Source organism: Bombus vancouverensis, chromosome 9 (genome assembly GCF_051014615.1).
Source record: "Bombus vancouverensis nearcticus chromosome 9, iyBomVanc1_principal, whole genome shotgun sequence".
Classification (NCBI taxonomy): Eukaryota; Metazoa; Arthropoda; class Insecta; order Hymenoptera; family Apidae; genus Bombus; species Bombus vancouverensis.
This window is the reverse complement of record NC_134919.1, coordinates 1,571,148-1,591,409: the sequence shown is the minus strand read 5'-3', so window position 1 is coordinate 1,591,409 and position 20,262 is coordinate 1,571,148. Positions and strand designations below refer to the sequence as shown.

The window sequence follows — 20,262 nt, the reverse complement described above, 5'->3', positions numbered from 1 at the left end:
CTAAAAAGACATTACCCTGTAGATTTTTTTTTTTTTTTATTTAATTCTTTACATTCACAATTTGTCCAATTTGGATATTTGGTAGAATTCTTTAGCTGTTTGATTATCATGTGGGTGGCTACCCCCAGCGGGATACCATCTTCGTATTTGTTAGGTTGTGTTCTTTGTGAGGTCTGCTGGGTGTTTCCTTTTCAGTCTTCTATCCATGTCCTCTAGATTTAAGCATTAGATTCAGCTAGAATCAAACACACGATAATCACTTATTATTCACGTCATAGTACCACGCCAAAATAATTTACTCATAATTCTCAATGAAAATTGATTGTAAAATACATCCAAATAAAAAAAAATATTTCTTTAATTTTTTCTCACATTGGAACGTCGCTATCTGTCATCCTCGTACAATTCATAACATTGTTAAATCAAACCATATATATTCGATGTACTTCAGATTATCGGAAAACATCCCCGGCGTTTCGCTATTTATCGCGACGAGGAGTGTCATTTGTACCTGCTAAAACGGCACGACTTGTTTCTGAACTTATCGACATAGTTGGTAATAACACAGACGAATACCTTCAGTTATTAATAATAACAACCGTTTACCGACGAACGTCACTGCACGATAATACATCAACAAAATACCGCTTCTATATATATATATACTTTTTTCATAATAAATCGAATTAAACGTTACGCAATTTATTTATCCTTTTAATTCCCACAATGTATATATATGTACTTTTTTCATAGCAAATCGAATTAAATGTTATGCAATGCGTCTTTTTAATTCCCACAATGTTTAATTAGTCATCGCACATGAATCTTAGTATTTACGATATAGTACTAATAAGTACGATATACGTACCTACAGCCAAAATTATTAGCAGAAAGGTAAGTAAAGTTGGCACATAGCAGACTAGAGTGCTCAACTTCGAACAGGTTGACACAGATTTCTGTGAATTACTGGATACAAACGTATGTCTATAGGGATGCGAGTAACGTTAGGGTTAAAAGGTTATTTTACCGTTTGAGAATTAATTGCATTATAATCTCGAAGGAGGAAGTTTCGCGATTTCACGCACGGTGAACGTGAATTGTGTGTGAGTACGTTCGATCGACATAGCGTCTGTACTTATATGTCAACCAGCCTACCTTGTTATTTTCGGCGTAATAGCGACGTAGGTCGTCGCAGCGAGCGGCGCCTAGGGGTGCCGTGACGCGCCGTCTCGACACCCACGTGAACATTTTTGCAAGCACGCTGTCACGATCACTGCCAAAGCATGCAGTTGTGATACACACGATAAACCTGAACATTGGCATACCTATAGGCGAACATTGTAATACCTAGAAACCTCCCACGGTAAGAGCGAGCGGATGTATAAAGGAGCCAGGCTACGGATGAAAGAATAGAAGGAGTTTAAAAGCGAATCAGTGCGTACTGTCATTCTGCCCGAATTTCTAACAAGTCTTTCGTTGTATACATCGTATACTTCTGCGGAAAGACAAGACTTATTGTTAGTACAAGATGTAACGCGCAGTTCGAATAAAATTAAAGGAAATAGCGAAGCAGAGATTTAGTTTGTTATTTCTCATTTATTTTCAACGTTAACGTTTTAACATACAATCTCTTTCCGCTACAGATTTAGTGCGTATAGCACCGGCAGTTCCTTATCATTTATCCTTGTGATTAAACACTGACAACATTCACGTACTTACGTAGCTACAGCGATTCCGCCCCATGGAAGATCGATTTTCTTTCTTACATCGCCGTTTCTTGCCTCGATTCGGACATGATTACGCCGCTAATCAATTACATGAGTTGTTAATGTAATGCAAAATATTTGCAGTCTTTTACTGGCAATATAACCCTCCATATTAAAAAAGTGTATTGGAAGTCATTAAAATTCATTTTTATGAAGATTAAAGATTAATTTATCGTTGGAACGAGGAATCGGCTATTCTTTATGACGCATGTCAGTTATCAAGACAGCTGTCCACTTAACTTTCTTGTATAATTTATACATTATGTTGGTTCTCTTTGACCTATCCTAATCCAACTTCATACGTAACTACGTATACGTTATACATACGCAGATGTAATTAACAAACATGATAAATGCAGCTTTTATCTTCGTCGTGCGTGCTGCTAAATTTGGACTGCTTTTCCTGCAATTAATCGTATTAATAATTTCAATTTAGATTAAGACAATCCGTCCGCAAATTTTAAATCTTTGCGACTGGCGGTCAGTATATCGATACAGTGCATGCTCAGAGACGTCTCTAAACTGTATGCGCTGGAAAGCAGTTTTAAAACGTATCCTTTATTGCAATTTGCACTAGTTTGCTAAATAATTCAGCAGATTTAGAAATAGCCGTATTTAGATAACAAGCAGTGAATCGAAAATATCATCATTATGATTCTTCATCGTGACTGTACATGTATAAGTTCTTTACTCGTGTAGTTGCTAATGATATAGACGTGCGTAGTTGACGTGACAATTCCATCTGCTTTTTATTACGTGCCCTGATTGAATTCGTACGTAACGCAACACGTTGCTATTTGACAGCTCTATCGCCGCGCACAAATACGCTTCCTGTTAACTGGATTATTATTAATACCTTTTTAAAGAATCTGGTAGATTTAGTGGATTTCGATAACGTAATCTAAATCGGATCTTTTAAAATTATTGAATTCTATAATACACAACTATTAAAAAAGGAATACCAGAAATATTTTGGTGGAAGCTTTAAACGATCGATTTGGATTTGAACAGATGATAACGATATCCTTCGAGGGACGACAAATTTGGTCGTGCACTCGAAGATGTTATCACGCTAGGGTAGCCATCCACATGTTCGTTAGCAATTAAGCTAGAAAAATTTACCAAATGTCCAGCTGGACGAATTACATAATTAAAAAAAGAAAAAAAAAATTTGGTCGTACATTTGCGTATGACGCATTCGCCACGCTTCGCTAGAAATGAAATGGTTTTTAATGACTAAGAACTAGCATTTTTTTTTATTTATTTATTTACATTTTACAATTTGTCCAGTAGGACATTTGGTAAAATATTATATATAATGATATAACATGTGGATGGCTACCCCCAGTGAGATACCATCTTCGAATTTGATTGATTTATTTCTTTAGTGAGGTGAGTGTTTGTTTGTTAGGTTATGTCCTTTGTGAGATCTGTTGGGTGTTTCCTTTTTAATCTTCTTTTTATGTTTGATGTGTCGACCGTTTCCGCTACCAGCCGGACTAAGAACTAGCATGACTATCAATCGTGAACAACCTAACGCAGTTTGGACTTAGATGCAATAAATATAATTGACACGACTAACGTCTATTGTGAAATTGGCGTCAAAACAATCCCGCGATCTTATCAGGGGATTACACGTATATAACGATTTTGATCGCGAGCATAGAAAATACTGCTGAACTGATAATTCGATCAAATGGTTCAACAAGGCAACAGGGAACAACTTAATCGCGCGAAATCGACTTGACCTTGGTACAAGATCTTGGATTCTCAACAAGGACAATATTATCTGGCTGGGGAAATTCCCTACTGCCGTCTGCCGAGACCGATTCGCTTTTTCAAGGGAAACCAGTCTTAGCCATGTTTCTGTATCGGTTTTCTACCCTCCATACAGATGTCGGTGTAAGGTCTTGCCATCGACCGGTTACCGACCAGTTATGTAGCCGTTTAAAACTTGAAAATCACAGCACGAGCGCAGCATTTCATTCGTTTCAAATCGTTTTCTAACCATTCATCTTCTTAGAATTGTCGGATCACTAACTGTTCATTCATGCTGAATCATACGGATCATTTACAATTTATAGTGAATTATTTACCTGTTGAAATTAATCGAATAGCAGTTAATTGACAAATGCTGGTAAGTTTGGTCTAAATGTCGATTACCGATTTACAGATAAAGCGGGATTTTCAAATTTCAAAGCTTTTCATATACCTATATATGTACTATGTATTTTTCTATGGCCATATGCGTACATGGTATGTCCACGCAAACCTACACAAATACAGAATGGTATGTGGTAAAAAAATAGCTTGCGACGTATACTTGATACAAGTATCGGTTTTCGATTACGTTACATTTCTTCTTTTTCTTTTTTCTCTATTCAGTAATAGATTAATATTAACTACGACGAAATATTGCGATTACATCGAACTTATTTACTGACAATATGAAAAAAACTTGCTTGTCATTCGTATTTTCCGCCTACCTTGCCATCATTTTCATTTGAAATTAGATCGAACAAGAAACGTGGTTTAATTCCTTTCCGATGTACCTTTCTAATATATCTACATTCTACGTCGTACTCAAATGACACTGAAAGCGCGGATGCAGAGAACTCCGACCGACCGAAATCAATACCACGTTGGCCTACTACGTCGTGGCCTTCTTTTCAGCTAAATCCATTTGCCGTGAAAGACAATAACGGACAACCGATACATCATTCCCCTTATTTTCCTTAGAATACAAAATATCTAATTGACGACATTTTTGCGCGTCTTCAAAGATAAGACTCCGTGTGTTTAATCGATGCTAATTTCATCGTTGATATCTATTTAGAAAAACTATAATTATATTACCGTGTAAAATGAGAAAAATAATGAATAAAAATGTTAGCATTTAAAGCTAATAAATACAGAGAGGATTTGAAAACTTGCCTAAGGAGTAACTTATAGAAAGTGAGTAATTTATACATAAAGAAAGACGCGTTGTAGCATGCTAAGCAGATTTAACTCTTTGAGTCATTAGTGTAAGGTTTCTTTGGTGGAAGAGCGATTGAGCGCTCGTAGGAGGTCTCTCCTGAGCAAAGAAACGAGACAAGAAGTTTCAAATTTTCTAATGGAGACGATTGTTTGATCGGATTAGTACGAGTGCAGTTCAAGTCATTTTATTAAAATATTGGAACGGATGGTCATAAATGTTGGAAGATAACGGTAGGGTATAGGACTGATATATCTCTTTTTCATGTTATCGATCTTAGTCAAAGTTGTTGCGCCATCCTGGCGCCCGTGCCTGTGACTACGTCGTAGCCTTCTTCTATGATATTGGATCAGTCTTCATTTATCATTATTTATATAAATTTCAAACAGCTTACGTTGTTTTAAACGTCCATTTTTATCACATGGTTTAGCGTCTGTTTATATCGATCATATGTGGATAAAAAAAGGCTAAATTTTTATATTAATACCTAATTGGAGAGAGAGAGAGAGAGAGAGAGAGAGAGAGAATGATGTCCTTGCAATAGGTGATTAGTTCTTAATTAAAAACATTCCTGCAAATTGCATCATTTATTTTATTTAACCACCATATCAAACGAATACCAATATCTTTTATCGAATAAAGTAGACGTATTAGATGATACACTCTGTATGTCTAGTTATATTTCATAACAACAAAGATATTATTAGAACATGGCGAATAATTGCGTTTATTGGTTGACACATTTGTTATTCACTAATTATCTTTTTAATCGAAGATATGTTTGTACATTTTCGTGTTAACCGACTGTTTTAGTAATCATAAGTAAGCAAAACTTTTCTTTAGAAAATTGTTAACTATAGATAGTGATATTCTATGAAAATTAAATGCTGCAAATTAAAAAGATAAACGCTTATTATTATTATATGTTACTAATATTATTATTTGTCGTTTCGGTCTCGAGCATGTCCTAAGATTCTTAGAAACCTTAACATTTTATTTATCAACTAACTGTTGCTTCGTTATCGCTTGTCAATTTTTTAAGGTCATTCTCTTATAGTCTTTACTGGATTTGAATGTTTCTTTTCTTTTTCATTAATTTTTTATCATAAGTCGACTATATTGTCGACGTCTATTATGACATTATATTGTCAGCTGAAAGCAATTAGCTTGATGACATCTATGAATGATTTTGAACTCTTCGACTTTGAAGTATTCGTTGATTACCGACCGAGGACTTAGGGTGTCGCTCGAACGATAAAACACGATGATCTTTGTGCTGGAAAGGAAAGAAACCCTTCTGCACGTTTTATCGTGCAGACTTGTACTTTCGAGTTCTTTCCGCACTCGTTCGCAATAGTTGTGGCTTCTGTTCGCTTATGAATTTTTCGTAGCTTTGTGCACAAAACCATGTATATTTAAACATTTGTGAAAAAATCGCAAAATTTGATAAATAGTGTAAGTACATTTAACATATATGGCAATATATAAAAATATACGATACATTGTTAACAACATTCGGTAGTTTTTAACTAGAATCTACCTGTATTATAAATTTTTTACCGCAATGGCGGTAATGTTTATCGTAAATGTATACAATGATTAATTATAATGCGAATTGTTACAGTTTACGGTCTAATTTCATTCGATCTATTCAACTGTTTGATTTTGCATTTGCTCCATAGCATAGGTTAGATTGTTAAATGTAAATATGTATTTGTTTAATTTGTTCTCAATTATTTTAGACAATAATTTTTAACACACATGCGATGTATAGTAAACGAAATTAAATATTTGTATGTTTATATTCCACTTTTTGATTTGATTCATATTTTTGACACATACTTTTATGCGAAAATGCTGATTTGCAAAGTATATTAATACATGAATACTCATAATTCGTTTATGCAGGAGTATTATTTATTTTATCTAACTATATAATTATAAAGGAGTATTGCGTTACACATTGAGTTAGGTATGTTCATTGTTCACGTAGATAAAGCGCAATCTTTTTGTTTCTAAATAAAGAAATCTATATCAAAATATGGCCATTGTATGTGCATGTGTAACGGTTGTAGGAAATGGTGGTATTAAATATCGGTTGTGTTATTCGTATCTAAACGTGATCAACAATGGGAAGAATAATTTCCTCTTTGCCCGCATTCATGGGAGATATAAGCATTTGTGCATAGATAGATAGGTATTTAAAGATTCTCGCTGCATTCAGAATGTGTCACGTGACCGTTGGCTAGCTGCCGTTTCTTTGCCACAAGTACCTACGTCTACATACGTACGTAGCACATACTTACCTCCACGTATACACGCTGAATGTTGTGCTATGTAGAAAAAGAGAAATCTTCTATCTACAGGTCATTTCACGCGTCCATTTCGTTACATTTTGCAATTAATAAAAAAGATACGTGCTGATCGTCAGTTTTGTTAAACGATGTTATAAGTTTAATTTTATTTCTATTGGCAAGATAAAGGCTCAACTGTTGCATTTCAGATGTGTTACTGATCGAAGTATTAACGATTTATTTAAATATATTTGTCCCTTGGCATATAGAATGAATGATTACAGTGATTAATAGATCGGGAGTAGCTGGCGCCTGCTTGCCTGGTTATTAACCCGTGACCTTTATGCCACAATTAACAACGTGGTACTTTCCATTCAGTAAATTTCCACATTTATGATGCTTCCTGTGAACAAATGTAACAATGTTATGTATTAAAAGTTCAAATACAGGTCCTATATTTTTACCAATTTATGAAAACAAAATGACATACGACATACACGATATGCACGATTACAATCACATTCGTTTGTCATAGATTCTAGATGTAAGAGACACGACTATTAAATTATTCAACGGAAAAAGAGTTTAGTTTCTCTGTTTTCGATCTCGATTTCTGTGTGAAAATTAATATCGATAACTAGTCAAATTTATAGATTTCAATTTCGTTTCAATTCGAGATATCTCGTCGAGATGGTGCTACTATCGATTGGATACTCCTATCTATAATAAATAGTTCTTTTCTTTTAGTGGCGTAATGTACTTGCTACTAATTGATAGGAAATACGTAACAATGTGATAAATCACTGAATGGCAAGTTTTGCATATTTCTAGGTTAAATATGGTAATTATATTGTAACTAGATAGAGTAATTCATCTACTAGGTCTTATATAATTATCATTGATATCTAAATACGCAAGCATGTATGTACTTATGTTCTTCTCATTTGAAACTTCCTCTAGTTCGAGTGGTCCTTGTGTAGCACACGTTACAGCACGAAGAGAGTATTGACCGTTTCAGCGGGTACAGTGGAAATTTCCACTGCCCTACCCCAAGACTTTTAGTGACTACTACATACACTTTCTAGTCGCGGTCGTGGTGTATATGTAAGTAACTGAACCCTTAAGTCTACCGTCTAATTTAAAGATCTCTTCAATCTGTAGTGATTTTATGTTCCTCTATTGGATAACTATTTGATGTAGTATTATAAAATTTAATGATAAATAATTTCTCAGGTATTTAAATGTAAAATTTCATGTATATTTCGTAACTTACATAAAGTTTATAGACTGCACAAATTGATAGCAACATTGATGACAACAACAAAAATAAATAAGTTATGGTATTTTTTTATAATATTTGAAATATATGCAACGTTGCATTGTAAGACAATCACGAAATAATATTGCCTTTCGCATGATCAAATTACAATGAATTCAATGATATTTCATTAGTTAACTCTACAAGTATATAAGGAGTCGATTCGATCGATATTTAAATTTTTAACATTATGTATCTACAATCTATTTATGTACATATTTTGCCCACAATAATGCGTTTAGTGTTTTATCACCGTATTGATATACATATCGACTTTGGGTGTCAATGAGAACCACTGACAGGTATGTAACCATATAGCATTCGCTTCATTTGAAATGATGTTCAAGATAAGTTATATAATTTTTTTTTGATAGATTTTGATTTTAAATGAAATACTCCTGAAATATAATAAGTACAACATTGCGCATCTTTATGACTTTGCATATCTCTTAAGGCAGTAGTGTTAATCGCGGTAGAGAAAAAGGAAACCTAAGATTGGCGCTGATTCAATAAGTTAATCGAGAGAAATACAAGATACCAGTATGCGCCTATTTTTAGCTAAACACTGTCCTTCGGTTTTGCGCAACCACATAAAAAGAATGCTATTTGTTACACTCTGACTGCAACGTCATATTCAGATATCTATGCATGACAATATTTACATGCATATATTACAATACGTAAAATTATATTACGAGAAATATATGTATATATTACAGTTTTAAAGATATGTGTAGTAGCTCTTAAGATAATTTATATTATTTAAAATAACATGCCTAGTAAAAATAAAATTATTAAATTTTCTTTTTGTTCATCTATCATAAATATAATACATCAGTGGCAATAGAGGAGAACTATATAATGAATAGATTTCGTTTATATTTAAAGAAATTTAATATTTGTTACTGGCTACTGGTATTGTAGAATTCTCTTCACCAATATCTGCGATGGCATCATATTATAAATTGTAGAGGGCGTAAAAAACCTTTGAATGGTTGGCATTACAGAACATGAGACGCAATGTTCAGCAAGATGCCAAGTACAAATCACAGAGGGCGTAAGAATCACTTTAATGTTTCCCGAGATCGGTATTTTCAAAGGAACTTGCGTATAATGTCAGAGACACGGGACAAAAAATAAAAATACTTTTGTGCTTTAATGAAAAATGAGGAAATTAAAATGTAAAAGCAATATTAGTAAAACGAAATTCATTTTATTTCTTTATATTATATTATACACATATTTACATCTATCAAGTTCCGTGTTATATTTTGTCCACGTCTGGCTAAAACTATATAATAAAATAATGAACAAATCTTTTTTACCATCAAACAACAAGTGAAAAGATAGTTGAATCGAACTAACAATCACTTTAATAAATAAGAACAAAGTCGATAAATAAGAACTGCCGAACTGATGGTTTTACTTTTACTTACAAACAGGATCCCGCATCTTACTTAATCCCCGTAGAAAATTGCCATTAGCGTCGGAGGATTGTCGGCTAATTGTTATTCTTTAACATCGTAATGAAAAATAGACAGGACTGTCTGCAATTTTGTTCGTGATTGGTATAGTGTATAAAAAGACACAGGAAAACGTAGGGTATTAAAGAATCATCAAAATAATCGAGTAATAATAAATATATCGCAAACGAGTGGAAAATGACGTGTTACATTATTTACTAAATTGCTCAACATGCATGGTGTGTCGAGCCACCTGCTCTCAAGCAGATGCTTTGGAGCACAGATTTTTTATTTATTTCCTCTGCTTAATGTCCAGATTACAGTAATGAGAATGTAGGGCGGAGAAATTTTGCTCTGTTTGTTCTCAATATTTTTGGTTACGTTCGTCCGACAAATTCATTTTACCAACATTTGCCGAGAAATTCTTAAGTTCATGACCCATTGATAATACACTTAACCATACCTCTGGTAATAAAAAAACAAAGGATGTATTACCAGATTGAGATTTTTATGATCTACGAACTATTCTCGCTTACATAAGGTACAAGTAAAACTGGTTTTCAGTTTCTTATTTTCACTACCGCCAATTTATACCACTGCAACGTTTAGTTTTATTTAACGCAAATGTAAACATAGACTTTTCCTTTTTTATCTCTAAATGTATTGCGGATTAACTCTCACCCCACGCACCTTTTCCTTTTCATACCATCGTTTTGTAATCGTATCAGCCACAATTTTATTTGCATATTTGTAAAAAAAATAGCTTTTTTACTTTCTATCTAATATCGGATAATAATAAAGCGTCTAATGACATCTCGTTGCTTTTAGATCTCTGAAATATAGGTATGTACTTGAGTGAAAACGTAGCTACCTTTTCCTTAACGAATTTCCTTTGTTCTTAAAGAATTAATCTTCTGTAAATTAATCAGAAGAAATAAGTAACAAAGTTTATTTTTCTTTTCATACCATCGTTTTGTAATCGTATCAGCCACAATTTTATTTGCATATTCGTAAAAAAATAGCTTTTTTACTTTCTATCTAATATCGGATAATAATAAAGCGTCTAATGACATCTCGTTGCTTTTAGATCTCTGAAATATATGTACTTGAGTGAAAACGTAGCTACCTTTTCCTTAACGAATTTCCTTTGGTCTTAAAGAATTAATCTTCTGTAAATTAATCAGAAGAAATAAGTAACAAGGTTTATTTTATCATACGTCTTCAATTGAAACACGTGATTTATAAGTCGATCTACATAGTTTGCTAGGATTGTTCTTGCACAACGATCGTTTCAAAACGCTAATAAAGAGGATCTTCGTGCTATTGGCTAGAGAAAAACCACCATACGAGTATAGAAATCGAAGTGAAGGTGAGATTGCAGTAACAATCGCTGCCGGATAAACATTTTCGTAATGACTCCGTGCATACTCCTTACGTATTGATATTTCGTTTGCATCAATATCTAGTGAATTGATAACGTTATCGTGTTTCTCGTTAATCGTGCCGTACATTTTATTCCATTGTCGTTTTCTAATCTTCTAAACGCACGTGAGATAAAAATACGAAAGAATTACAAGATAATTTTCATCTACATGAACGTACCATTATAACATGGTTATATAATATTAGTTAAAATCCTGCACGATACTGTTTTTGGAATATAAAATGAAAGATATATTTGTACACACCATTGAACACGAAGAAAGAGCAGGAAGGACAATTTTTCTTGCAGATAAGTTGCATTAAATCATGCGATATTAGGTATTTCTAGATCATGTAAATCGTGTTAATATTGAATAATTGTAATTTTCAGAATAACTATCGGAATAGTTACTTAATAGGTGCTTAATTCACTTATAATTATCCACTCTGTATGCTCATGACGAAATAAAATGACTTGTTCTTAGCTTTCAGTGTAACATGTACTTTATTCTGCGCTTAAAATACGTACAATTTATAATTAATAACTCACGTTGAAACTAAAATAAATTATGTTACATTTAGTATAACTATAATATAAATGACATTAAATTAAATTATTACATTTTTCAGTATTGGCAGGAAGGACAATTTTTCTTGCAGACAAGTTGTATTAAATCATGCGATATTAGGTATTTCTAGATCATGTAATTCGTGTTAATATTGAATAATTGTAATTTTCAGAATAACTATCGGAATAGTTACTTAATAGGTGCTTAATTTACTTATAGTTATCTACTGTGTATGCTCATGACGAAATAAAATGACTTGTTCTTAGCTTTCAGTGTAAAATGTACTTTATTCTGCGCTTAAAATACAATTATAATTAATACAATTTATAGTTATTAGTACAATTTGTAATTAATATCTCACATTGAAACTAAAATAAATTATATTACATTTAGTATAACTATAATATAAATGACATTAAATTAAATTATTACATTTTTCAGTATTGTATTCAGTAGAGTATTTGCATTGAAAAGTTGCAAAGTATATCGGCTTTCAAAAATTAATTTAATCGGATTAAAAGTATAAAATACACTTAATACTTAAATGAAATAAACTAAAATATACTGTTATACATATGTAGCTATACCGATTATAAGGAATTAAAATAATTGAAGCTTGACTCGTCCGTACTTTCGTTATCGAAGTACACAATTTTTCAAAAATAAACCGAATATCGAATATAAAAAAATAATATCCGAATATTTTTGTTGTAAAACTTGCGTGTATTCTAGTGTTTTGTAACAGACGATATTATTAACGTACTATACTACAGTAGCTATATAGCGTTGTTGTATTCGAAATAATACTTTCTACGAGGTAATACTGTTTATTAAATAATATCGATCATACGGAAATTTCCCAGTGGTATATTATCATTTAAATAGAGCATTTATTAAGTCTCGTTTGACATCAATTATTTTGCCGAGGTGGCGCATTGTGCCGTAGTTGTCATATAGTCGTGACTCTTTTTTTCTTCTCGTAGGAGTCGAATAAATTATGTAAAATGCTAAGAAGCTGCGTAACAGATCATTGGGTGTCCGAACAAATGGTAATGTCGATTGTATTACAACCAACGCCACGCCCTAGAATTATATTTACGGCCTCTAACTTTGCATGAGGATGTATTATTTATTCTATACATCGCAAAAATCTCTTAGAATTCTTAGAACAAGCTCCATATTTGTTTTAATACTATACTTTGCTCAGTGAAAATAGACGAAACGATAGCACTTTCCATTAGACAGAAAAGAACACGACGACGAACAAAAAGTAAAATGAATCGAAGGATTAGCAAGAAACAAAATCCTTGTCAAATTTTTTAACTTAACTCGGAACCACGATTGAACGATAATTTTGAAAACTATGTCCTGAGAAGTATACGAAGAAAGTGGTGTCAGAAGTAACGAGAAAATTCCGTGTTTCTGGATAAATTGGTAAAATTGGAAGAAGAAGGTAGAACGAGGTATCTTAGGTTCACTGTATCGAACGACAGAGTCGTTTCATCCGGATGATTTGCCAATTACAATTTTCAATAGCCAATCGATACTGCAGAAAGATTTTAAGTGTATTTTTCTATATTCTCGGAAGATTCGAGAGAACCTCGCTGGACACCTGATAATCATCGATCTCGATCGCAATCGTGTTATCGTTAATTACGAATAAAGTATGGTATAATTTAGGGAAAAGTATCGTGTAATGTGCAATTGTGGATGAAAAATAGTAGGATGCAATGTGACATGACTAATAGAGTAGAACATACTTCGATCTACAGCGATACGTATACATAAATCATACAATAAAGATAAGGTGAAGTATATATCCTTTGAAAAACTCGACGAAGAAACCTACCGCGACAAGATGAAGTCTACTTTGAAGACTTTCAAGGAAGTCCATAAATGGAACCTCGGTGCAGACAAAACGTAGGAACGACGTTTTCTTCGCGCATCTACGCGAAAGAACGCTGTATTCGATATTATAATAGGAAATGTTACTATTTATTCCAATGAAGATACTTTAATTACCACGAATCTATCGCAGTATCTTCGTTTTTGAACGTACGTATATTACTATTGTAAACGGGTATTGATAATTATAATTTAACCTTATTTAGGAATCTCATCGTTTGAATATGACATGATTTATTCAGCAAGCAACCTATTTATTCTCCAGGATGCTTGTCAAAGTCAAAGATAGATCGTTGGAAGGTTTAACTTTAACGAGCATTTACGAGTGGGTCAATGCTTCTTATGGTAAGCAGAGGCCGTAGCAAGTTAGCGGCGTCTCTCGCTTCATGAACCAAGCGACTTGTTCACGTTATTCTACTTAGTCTTCCTAGTTTACGGGGATGTCTGCTGCAAAGAAATGCTCATTATAACTGGTAATGTGATAATCAGATTGCGACAACGACGCTCACAAAAAAATGTTCTCGATGACATAAGTAGGCACGGTGATTAATTGGAGCAAATTGATAATTAAATTAATAATCGAATTAATGATCAAAGACAGTTCAATTTTATTTTTTTCCCCGTTGAACATTAAAATATTAAAATACGAAAGTAGAGAATCACACAAATCGTAGAAATACGAAAAAGTGTGTTGGCGATCGTATCATAAATAAACATCTGTACATTTCTTTGGTGAAATCAAATAACAAATAGATGCCCTGCCCCCGGTTGCCGTGGATCACCGATCACGCGGCAAGAAACGAGATAGAATCGCCTAAAGAAAGAGCCTAAGTTCTCAGGATTAATAAAAACGTAGCGTTGTAAAAAAAGAGATGAATTAACTAAATGAAATTAGATCTTTCTGGATTGTACTTGCAGTTAGCTCAGACGTTAACGAGAAGAAGAATAGGTTTTACAGTTACGTGTAGTGGTCGAGACAGCAGTGAAATGAAACGCGCGGCCAGATATGATCGGCGTTGCTTGTTCACCCTTTAATCTCGCGGCACGAGCTGTTTCCTGTGCGCACCTCGTGAAGATTTTTCGCCGCGAATAGGATTCATGGAATTGCACGTGTAGGCAGTTGCGTCCGTGCATTGGCAATTGAACGAACCGACGACGATGATTATGACGATGACGCTACAATAGCACTGGTTTCTCTGTTGCGGCTTCTTCGAACGATTCTCTCGCGTTAGCTCTATTGCATTTAGAATGGCAATTTACAGACCATCGTCGTTTGTCTTCAGATAGAATTCTAATTATTACAATCTTGTTATCGTAAGATTTTATCGACCAACCAGTCGCCGAATTACATCGAACACGATCGTACAGAATTTACATAAATCAAGTGTTAACAATACGTGTGGAAACGGTGAAATGTTTCAACTTTCCATTCGTAACTTTAGAATGACCGATTCGTTTCGCGTGGATTGCCGCCGGATGAACGATTGCTCTTAAAACGGTCGCATTAATTCATTGTCATCCACAGAATAGACGCGATTTCTTATCCACTGTTGTTCGATGCAAGCACAGCTAGTTTTTCCAACGTACGTGCATAGCTGGAAAGTATGAAAGCCAGGGGCGATGAAGTCTTCGTTATTGGAGAAGTTGCACGCAATCGATTCGAATGCGTTTTCAGGATATTAGCTTGAGAAATAGGATTTGTTGCGTTTGTCAAAAACTGTAATTAATTAACGGGTGAAATTACTTGAAAGAATTACTAATTACTGTTAAATTAAAAGGAAGCTTGAAGTTGTAGGAAACGTGAATTGTACGCGATTTTGTGATTTTTTTTTAATTATAAAAAGAACCTAGGAAAACTTGAAAATCGATAACTTGACGAGCTTAATAACAATTTCGAAAAGGATAATCGAAAAGCGTGAAAAGTTTTAAAAATAATCACTTAAGTTATGAGAGTCGATGATATTTAACTTAGAGAGAAATCACGAAACCGTTCTCTTTTTGTGGCCTTATGTAGAGCTGCAGACCATTTAATGACCTCGAATTGAGCGATCCTATATTTTCCATAATTACTAAAATTAAGAATTATTAACGATGAAAATTACAGAGTTGCACGTGGCGAAGGAGTGGAGGGGCACGAGTGTAAAAAGGAGACGATCGTTTCCGTTTATTAGGAACGGTTAATCGTTTCCAAATAAAAACAAAATCGTCGGATCGTTCGAAGAAACTTCCTTGTATGTAAATACGTCTTAGAAAATGCGCAATAGTTTCTAATCGTAAGTGAAATCCTGTCATTCTTGACAAACACAACTTTATCGACCAAAATTCTGTTACGTAGATAGCAAATTTTCTCCTTTTCCCTCTTTCATTTCTACGGTGTACATTTAATTACTAAAATCGCGTGCATAGCGAATGAAATCTGTTCTAAGATCAGGAAGCAAGGCTGTCAATATTTTGAAGGAAAATATCGGAACTGAAGCAATCTTTAAACTTCGTGAAATTATAGGATTTGCAATTAATTATAATCCTTGGAATTTTCTCTGAAAATATTAAAAACTACAACTCGATTATACAAAATTGGCTGAGAAAAGATTACAAGTAAAATCCATGTCTCCATTATTCTATATGTCTAACTTGGCGGTTCATCCGATGATTAACCTTTTCTAAACTTTGTTCAACTCTCCAATTGTCAAATCACCCTAACTTTTAATTAATTGGATCAAACATGACTAAGAAACACGGAGGGCGTAGTCGATCTGTCAAGTACGCGTGAGATGTAATCATTTGCTCTTATGTAATCTTAATACCGTTAAATCAAGCCACCTCCAATCAGTGTTTCAAACATCATAAAAAATCAGAATGAATATGATTCATTGATTGATATATCAGCAAGCTGTCCGCTGATCGATCAACAAATCGATCCCTCTATCGAAGTTACATGCTCGTAAGCTTTGTGAAAATCCTCGCTCTAATTCTTCGCTACGATTCATACACAATAATACGCAATTAATATACACTACGTTACAAGTTCTTTTTGTGCGTGTATCAGTGTAACGTGGAAGTTCACCGGATCGATTGCAGCGTGCAAACGTATCATCAAGTGGCCTCCGGTGATACGATGAGAAGTTAAAGGCCTCTTCTTGCGAACGAGGAACACACCTCGTAACTTGAAATTCTTGTATTACCAGAAATGCCAGAAGCATTTCGAATTTAATTTGACGCTTGTTCGTTTCTCAGTCGCTTAACATCCAGTCAAGACGGATTAATCCCTGTATAATTGTGTATAATAGCAGTATATAGTATACTATTATTATATACTATACTACTACTATAGTATACTATTATTATATACTACACTACTACTATAGTATACTAGTATATAGTGTACTATACTATAACAGTACTAGTATGCTATACTAGTATATAGTATACTATACTGTAATAGTACTAGCATGCTATACTAGTAGTAGCACACTATTGTTGTTATAGTACTAGTATATTATACTAGTAATGGCATACTATTGCTATAACAGTACTAGTGTACTATACTAGTGTGTTATTATAGTATACCAGTATATAGTATAATATTATAATAATATTATACAGTTATATTGTATTACTATTATCTATTACACTGTTATTATAGTATTATTGATAGCATAATTAATACTAATCATGACGCTGCTAATACATTTTCTGCATTTTTTAAGTTGTAATGCGTAATAATATTTCAAGCGATGTTTCTTGAATTAATCGTAAAAAGAAACGAAACGATCCCGAATAATGAAACGGCGTTATTTTCAGCGAGGACGATGATCTCACTATAGTGTAGTCGTTTTGACAACTTCAATTTTGCCGAACAATAGTCTTCACGGAATCAATTACAATGGCTAATCGAGTCGACAGTTGCTAGCAAAGTGTCCCGTGCATGGAATTGATAGCATTTTCAATGCTAATATAATAGGGATACGTGTATTTAGATATGCATCTCGCATGCATATGGATGCCTTTAACGCGTATTCATTAGAAGAACGAAACCAGGCTACTATTCAATGTCTATATTCATTCATGAAGCGTTGTTCGGTAACAGATATCGTTTGGTATAATTGGACAAATAGAAGACGGAAATCGTGCTAATCAACAATTACGATTAAATTTCTTACGAGCAAAACGTCATATGGAAGTAAAGTAGGAAAATGAAGAGTAACTTTATTGAGAAATGAACGAAGGCGAGATAAAGGCGAGAATAAGATTAGATTTGGAATCAAAGAACAGACATAGTTAAGGATAAAATTGAAATAGAATTGAGATAGGAACAAAAATGAGTAAATAATTTTTATCGTGTAGACGCGCGTCTTTTGTGTTCGAATTAGATGGAACGTAACACCGCGCCTCGTTTGCTTTACTTTATACTATTTACTACATAATTTGCTGAAACAAATTACAAGTCGAATACTTTCTAACTGTTTGAGGACGATATACGATTTTTTTCAAATGTTTTCGAAATTATCGTATGTATAATAGTCGCAGACTCAGGTTTGTACGTTAAAGTTACCGTGTATACGTTCACACAGCAAAGGTTGCTAGAATAAAAGGATAGAATATACAGGGTGGTTGGTAACTGGTGGTATAAGCGGAAAGGGGGTGATTCTGCGCGAAAAAAGAAGTCGGAAATGTAGAATAAAAATTATTTTTTCAATCTTTTTTTCTTTTTTTTTTTAAATTTTTCCATCGAGACAACGATCTACAGTGAGATCCGTTATAACGTACCGCACGCGTACCGAGCGAAAATTCAAAGTCGATTTTCTCGAAAACAAAGCCTCGAACGAAAAATTTTTATTCTGTATTTTCGACTTCTTTTTTCGCGTAGAATCACCCTCTTTCCGCTTGTTACTAACCACCAGTTACTAACCACCCTGTATATAAAGCATCATTTGAAAAGTAATAAGAATATCGAAGACGAGAAATTTGAGAAAGAAAATATGAAAAGCAATACGTATACTTCCCAATACATGCACAGAACGTTCCCAAGATCTGAAATTAGTTTGTAGCGTGCGTTCCCCGTATTCATTTATCTCAGAATCTTTCTATGTATGTATATCCCCGAGGAACGAAATTCCATAGAATCTTCACCTTTCATTCTAAATCTGTGATCCCATAATCTACATTTAAGACATGACGCTGTTCGGCCAGCTTAATTAAAACGTAGCCACAATTTACAGGGTGTTACATTTTCAGTTTGTGGCCTTTCCTTTTGGTACCCTTTCCCATGATCTCTTCAGCTAGAGGCTGGTACAACGAACGTTCAATAAAACAGAGGTCTTAATAGCCTGAAACAATTAACTCGCATGAGTGTGCTCTAGGAAACTGGACGGCGATCTTTACGATCTTACGATCTTCTAGGAACATCACATTTATCAAGTGGCTCTATTACACCTTGAATCGTGAACGTTAAACGGCCGACGCGTTTACGTTTAATTAGCCACCGAGTGCGTCCGGGACGTCTTGTCCAGTGCAATTTAGTAAAACAGCTGGACCAAGTTGAATGAAAGTGCCATTGTTACTGCTATTGGTCGGATAAGCCTGATTCGCAAAAGTGAAAATTTTTCATGCCAGTAAATTAATCATATTTTCTAGAGAATTTTTAACTGCACCGATTAAAGTATAACAAAGTATATGATTCTACTTAAAAAAAAAAAGATTGAAAATCTTAAGTAACCTTTACGCGCCCACCTACTTACGTAGAAGATAATAACAGCAAAATATGATCCCTTTGAAACATTCAACTTTCGTTTAAAACATTTCTCGATATAATTAACAGAGTATCGAAAATATTTCGGCTTAAACTCGTAGATAACTCATCCTGTATATTTCTAAATTCGAATTAAATCCGATATTCAAGATTCACTCATAACATACAATGGTTCATTCGTTGTACAATTTTTGACCATGGAATTAGAAGCACTCGAAAACTTCGACGCTTAAAATTATTTCAGTAAAAAGGAGAGGACATTTCTAGTGACTTCTAATGACAAGGACTCGTTAATTCTACGAACATTCATGTAGATATTTTATGATTTATCAAGCTAATATTTCAATCAAAATGAGGACAAAGGAGAAACAAATGCTGTAATACTTTTCTGATTGGTAGTAAAATCGGTGACAGGCTGTATTGATTGAACAATAGCTGGTAGTGGCAATCAATTCGTTATGGGTGAAGAGCAGCCGGCTGCTGGCGGAAATAATTTATTAATTATTCCGTGGTGGTAAATCGTGGCGAAAAAAGGGCATAAATACGGGTGTCCTTTCACTCTGGGAACACCTTGACATTTTGAGTCATGGGGACGAGACGGTTTTACGCGACAGACGATGGAAAGTCGGCAACTTGCTTCTCGTCCTCTCGAAGTGCACCCCCCCGAGCCTCGACATTCCATTTTGATGTTAATTGCATCTGTAATTGGTTGCTATCGTTGCTCGATTCATTTCTTAATTTGTTGCCTAAGTGTGTCAGAAGTTAGAATCGTTCAATCTTCTCTGTCTTCTCTAACGTC

The 20,262-nt window shown here is 34.0% G+C and overlaps 2 long non-coding RNA genes across 2 annotated transcripts; both read left to right on the top strand.

Moving 5' to 3' along the window:
• Positions 1 to 1,410: 1,410 nt before the first annotated feature.
• LOC117160014 (uncharacterized) lies at positions 1,411 to 1,928 on the top strand. Its single transcript, XR_004464706.2, has 2 exons — positions 1,411 to 1,517; positions 1,644 to 1,928. It is a non-coding gene; the product is annotated as an uncharacterized LOC117160014 (long non-coding RNA).
• A 4,107-nt stretch (positions 1,929 to 6,035) lies between these two features.
• LOC143303182 (uncharacterized) lies at positions 6,036 to 9,675 on the top strand. The gene is made up of 3 exons (XR_013059255.1): positions 6,036 to 6,198; positions 7,998 to 8,657; positions 8,730 to 9,675. It is a non-coding gene; the product is annotated as an uncharacterized LOC143303182 (long non-coding RNA).
• Positions 9,676 to 20,262: the final 10,587 nt, after the last annotated feature.